The sequence below is a fragment of the Mustelus asterias genome, chromosome 13 (genome assembly GCF_964213995.1).
Source record: "Mustelus asterias chromosome 13, sMusAst1.hap1.1, whole genome shotgun sequence".
Classification (NCBI taxonomy): Eukaryota; Metazoa; Chordata; class Chondrichthyes; order Carcharhiniformes; family Triakidae; genus Mustelus; species Mustelus asterias.
In genome coordinates this window covers 68631052-68637051 of record NC_135813.1, presented here as the reverse complement: position 1 = coordinate 68637051, position 6000 = coordinate 68631052, and positions in this window count along the sequence as shown.

Genomic DNA, 6000 nt, shown 5'->3' with positions numbered 1-6000 from the left:
GCCCAGACATTCTCTCTTCCACCTTCTTCCATCAGAAAAAGATACAAAAGTCTGAGATCACATACCAACCAACTCAAAAACAGTTTCTTCCCTGCTGCCATCAGACTTTTCAATGGACCTACCTCGCACTAAGTTGATCTTTCTCTACACCCCAGCTATGACTGTAACACTACATTCTGCACTCTCTCCTTTCCTACGCTATGTACGGTATGCTTTGTCTGTATAGCGCACAAGAAACAATATTTTTCACTGTATACTAATAAATGTGATGATAATAAATCAAATCAAATGCTACATTTCACAGAGAATGTTCCTACATCCCTTCACTCCAAAGAAAGAGTTCCGTTCTCTTCAGGACCTTCTAAAACAAAACCTTAGAAGTTACATCCTGTTCTTTGTCATCCTAACGCTGGAGCTCTTTCCACACATCGGGTGCAGTACAGTTTGGAGGTGACCAGCAGCAAGTTCATATTCATTGCGGTAAGACCTCAGATGGTAGGTGCAAGTTGGCTCTCTGTTTAACCATAAACAAATACATAGAACCATAGAATCCCTACAATGCAGAGGAAGCCATTCGGCCCATCAAGTCTGCACCGATGACAATCCCACCCTATCTTCATTTTGATATCTACCATTCATCAATTGGAGAATATTTGTTCCAATAACATGAAACTATGATGTGTCCAGTGAACGTACCATTTAATGTGAGGATAACTCCAAACTTGAGGTGCTACAGCTGACAAGGTTACCAAGAGCTGGAAACAGGGATTAGAATGGGGAGTTCTCCTTCAGTTAAGGCAGACACAGTCGCTAAATGGTATCTCCTGTACTGTAAACTTCCCTGATGCCGTGACGAATTGTTAATCTCCCAGTGTGTGTACCAAAGGATGGATTATCAGTAAGTTACACCTTACAGATCTTAAAGGATAAGTTCCACTTACATGAATCACTGTTGTTGAACGGGGGAAAGAAAAAGTGTTTCCATAAAAAATACAAAATTGTAATGGACAGCCGTGAAATGATGAAAGACAGAGGAGAGTTTTTATAATCACAAGAGCTGTCAGATGCGCATTACGGAACATAAAATCAAGAGGGTGACAGCTGGAAAACAAATATTTCTCACGTAATTCTGTTTAGTAGCAGAAATCCATCAAACACAGAGGAAAGTAGTTTTTGAACGCCTGTGTGCTAAAACAGTTTAACTGCAAAACCATCTCTGTAGGTAGTACTTACGCTATGGAATTGCTTCAATGGTATCTCTTTACACACGCATACAGACTTGCTGCCTTTCTAGACTATTTCATCGATCACTGTTAACTCCTGTTTAAAATTCCAGTCCTCTTGAATGTCTGGGAAACAACACTGTTTTACTTATGCCCAGTTCTGCCTTGCTATTTACTTGAGAATCCCAAAGCTTTCATCCTCTTCTGATTAACGTAATCTACTGGTAAAATACTCGCATGGTGAAAATAATTGTGTCATATATTGGTGAATGTTTTGTGCCTCCATGTTCACTGTGACCTTTACCTACTGGATCGCTGCTGTACTTTGAGTTTAAAGTTTATTTATTAGTGTCACAAGTAGGCTTACATTAACACTGCAATGAAGTTACTGCGAAAATCCCCTAGTCGCCACACTCAGGCGCTTGTTCAGGTCCACTGAGGGAGAATTTAGCATGGCCAATGCACCTAACCAGCACATCTTTCAGATTGTGTGAGGAAACAGAGCACCCGGAGGAAACCCACGCAGACACGGGGAGAACGTGCAGACTCCGTACAGACAGTGACCCAAGCTGGGAATTGAACCTGGGTCCTAGTCACTGTGAGGCAGCAGTGCCACCCAACATGATCCCGTATTGCGTAAGTGCTGTACAATAATCTGCTCAGTAGGACACCCCCATGTCGCACATCTGCAACCTGATTATCACCCTTGATTTTGACATAGGAGCTAAAGAGTCAGGTGAATGCTATTTGGCCCTTCGAGCCTGTTCCACCTTTCAATATGATCATGGTTGATCTGGTGGTGGTCTCAATCCCAATTTTCCTGTCTGCCCCCCATAATGCCCAATTCCTTCATCTAGCAAAAATCAGCCTTGAAAAAAAAGTCAATTACCCAGCTTCTACTGGTTTCCGGGGAAGGGAATTCCACATACTAACGATTCGCGAAGAAAAATTTATACATATCTCAGTCCTATTCTTAAACTGTGTTCCAGAATTCCAGTCTTCCCCGTAATTGGAAACATCCTCCTAGGATCCACCATATGTTTCCTCTTATGGGGCAATCTAGAACAAGAGGTTACAGGTATAGGTTGAGTGGTGGTAGATTTAAAACTGAGATGAGGTGGAACTATTTCTCGCACAGGGTGGTGAATTTGTGGAACTAGCTGCCCCGATGGCATCTGAATCGTTGAATGGTTTCAAGAAGGAGATAGAATATATTTCTGATTTTAAAAATGGGTTAAAGGGATATGGGGAACAGGTGGGGAGGTGGATTTGAGACCAGGGAGAGATCAGCCATGATCTGATTGAATGGCGGAGCAGGCTCGAAGGGCTGAATTTGCCTACTTCTGCTCCTAATTCCTATATCAAGTCCCATCAGGATCTTACAAGTTTCAGCAAGATCACCTCTCATTCTTCTAAACTCTAATGGGGTAAAGGCCCAACCTGTCCAACCTTTCTTCACAAGATAAGCCCTTCATCCCTCTCTGAATTGCTTCCAATGCAATTCTATATTTTTTTGAAACAAGGAGGCCAAAACTGTACACTCCATTTCAGGTGTGGTCTCACCAATGTCCTGTAGAACTGCAGTAAAACTTGCCTACTTTTATATTCCATTCCCCTTGTGATAAACGCCAACAATCCACTTGCCTTAATCGCTTGTTGTACCTGCAAACAGCAATCATCTACAAATAAAGCAATTAATGAGGTCTGTATTTCAGCTTCAGGCTTTATGCAAGTGGATGAAAGCTTTCGCAGATGCTTTTGAAAGCTCCTCTTGTTCTGCGTCTTGCATCTCACTGCATCAGTCAGTGCATGTGATGCATGATGATGAATCCTCCAAGACACACTTCAGCAGAATCTGAATCCCACCTGTTATTGCTCAGCTGAAATTTGTATTCCTTCCAGTATCATTCAGATATTTTTAAGATTTCTCCTTTGATTCTATTTGTGATTCCAATTCAACTCCATTCAACGCTCTTTTCCAGCATTGCCTGAGAGAGATTTAATTAAGCAAAACCAGTTAAGATATTATGCCTAGAGGTTCCTGCACATCTTTCTTGGCATATGGATGTAGCATATGTTAAAGAGCCAAGACTCTCATATTAATGACGATATCAACAATAACCCAAGATCCACATCTGTTTTTATAAATTTTTAGTGTGGTTCTTGTGATACTTCTGAAATCTGACATTGAGTCCCATTTTGAATGATGTTTACACTATTATGCTAACTTTTAATGTGAAAATACTTTCAAAGGAGTTTCAGAGTTGTTTTGTGATAAGTCTACTGGGTCACAAACAATGCCAAAGAATTCTGCAGGGAATCTAAACCACATAGTTTGAAATGCACTTCATTCAATTTTAATTGCCAGAAGGAATGGACAATTGTTGTTAAAACATTTTCCATTCTGCGATAATTTTTTTTTCTTCATTCATAGGACATGGGCATCACTGGCTAGCAAGCATTTATTGCCCATCCCTAGTTGCCCAAGGACAGTTGAGAGGCGACCACATTGCTGTGACTCTGGAGTCACATGTAGGCCAGACCAGGTAAGGACGACAGATTTCCTTCCCACTTAGAGAACCAGATGGGTTTTTTCCGACAATTGTTTCATGGTCATCAGTAGATTCCTAATTCCAGATATTTGTTAATGAATTCAAATTCCACCATCTGCTGTGGCAGGATTCAAACTTGGGTCCCCAGAATATTAGCTGAACTTCTGGATTAATAGTCTAGCGATAATGCCACTAGGCTATCATTGAAACATAGAAAATAGGGGCAGGAGTAGGCCATTCGGCCCTTCGAGTCTGCATCACCATTCAATATGATCATGGCTGATCATGCAATTTCAGAATCCCACTCCCGCTTTCTCTCCATACCCTTTGATCCCTTTAGCCACAAGGGACATGTCCAGCTCCTTCTTGAACATACCTAATGAACTGGCCCCAACACCTTGCTGTGGTAGAGAATTCCTCAGGTCCACAACTCTCTGAGTGAAGATGTTCTTCCTCATCTCAGTCCTTATTCTTGGACTAAGATCCCTAGTTCTGAACTTCTCCATCATTGAGAACATTCTTCCTGCATCTAGCCAGTCCACTCCCATCAGGATTTTATATGTTTCTATGAGATCCCCTCTCATTCTTCTAAATTCAGGAAGTACAAGCCCAGTCGATCCAGTCTCTCTTCACATGTTAGTCCTGCCATTGCGGGAATCAGTCTGGTGAACCTTCACTGGACTCCTCAATAGCAAGAATGCCCTTCCTCAGGCAAGGAGACCAAAACTGCACACAATACTCAAGGTGTGGTCTCACCAAGGCCCTGTATAAAAGCAGCAAAACATCCTTACTCCTATACTCAAATCCTCTTCCTATGAAGGCCAGCATGCCATTAGCCATTGGGTGGCACGATGGCACAATGGTTAGCACTACTGCCTCACAGCGCCAGGGACCCAGGTTTGATTCCCGACTTGGGTCACTGTCTGTGTGGAGTTTGCACATTCACCCCGTGACTGCGTGGGTTTCCTCCGGGTTCTCTGGTTTCCTCCCAAAGATGTGGAGATGCTGGTGTTAGACTGGGGTAAGCACAGTAAGAAGTCTCACAACACCAGGTTAAAGTCCAACTGGTTTATTTGGCAGCACTAGCTTTCGGAGCCTCAAGCTCCTTCTTCAGGTGAGTGAGGACTTGTGTTCACAAACAGCGCATATAAAGACACAAACTCAATTTACAAGATAATCGTTGGAATGCGAGTCTTTACAGGTAATCAAGTCTTAATGGTACAGACAATGTGAGTGGAGAGAGGGTTAAGCACAGGTTAAAGAGATGTGTATTGTCTCCATGCAGGACAGTTAGCGAGATTTTGCAAGCCCAGGCAAGTCATGGGGGTTACAGATAGTGTGACATGAACCCAAGGTCCCGGTTGAGGCCGTCCTCATGTGTGCGGAACTTGGCTATCAGTCTCTGCTCAGCAACTCTGCATTGTCAAGTGGCATGAAGGCTGCCTTGGAGAACAAGTTGATAGCCAAGTTCCGCACACATGAGAACAGCCTCAACCGGGATCTTGGGTTCATGTCACACTATCTGTAACCCCCATGACTTGCCTGAGCTTGCAAAATCTCACTAACTGTCCTGTCTGGAGACAATACACATCTCTTTAACCTGTGCTTAACCCTCTCTCCATTCACATTGTCTGTACCTTTAAGACTTGATTACCTGTAAAGACTCGCATTCCAACCGTTATCTTTTAAATTGAGTTTGTGTCTTTATATGCGCTGTTTGTGAACACAAGTCCTCACTCACCTGAAGAAGGAGCTTGAGGCTCCGAAAGCTAGTGCTGCCAAATAAACCTGCTGGACTTTAACCTGGTGATGTGAGACTTCTTACTGTTCCTTCCAAAGTCCAAAGATATGTAGGTGGATTGGCCATGATAAATTGTCCATTAGTGTCAGGGAGGTTAGCAGGATAAATATACGGGGTTACGGGGATAGGGCCTGAGTGGGATTGTGGCTGGTGCAGGCTCGATGGGCCAAGTGGCCTCCTTCTGCACTGTAGGGATTCTATGGTTAGCTTTCCTCACTGCCTGCTCTACCTGCATGCCAGCCTTCAGCGACTGTTCCACCATGACACCCAGGTCACATTGCACTTCCCCTATTCCTAAACTGTCACCATTCAGATAATAATCTTCCATCCTGTTTTTGCCACCAAAGTGGATAACCTCACATTTATCCACATTATATTGCATTTGTCAAGTATTTGCCCATTCAGTCAGCCTGTCTAAGTCACT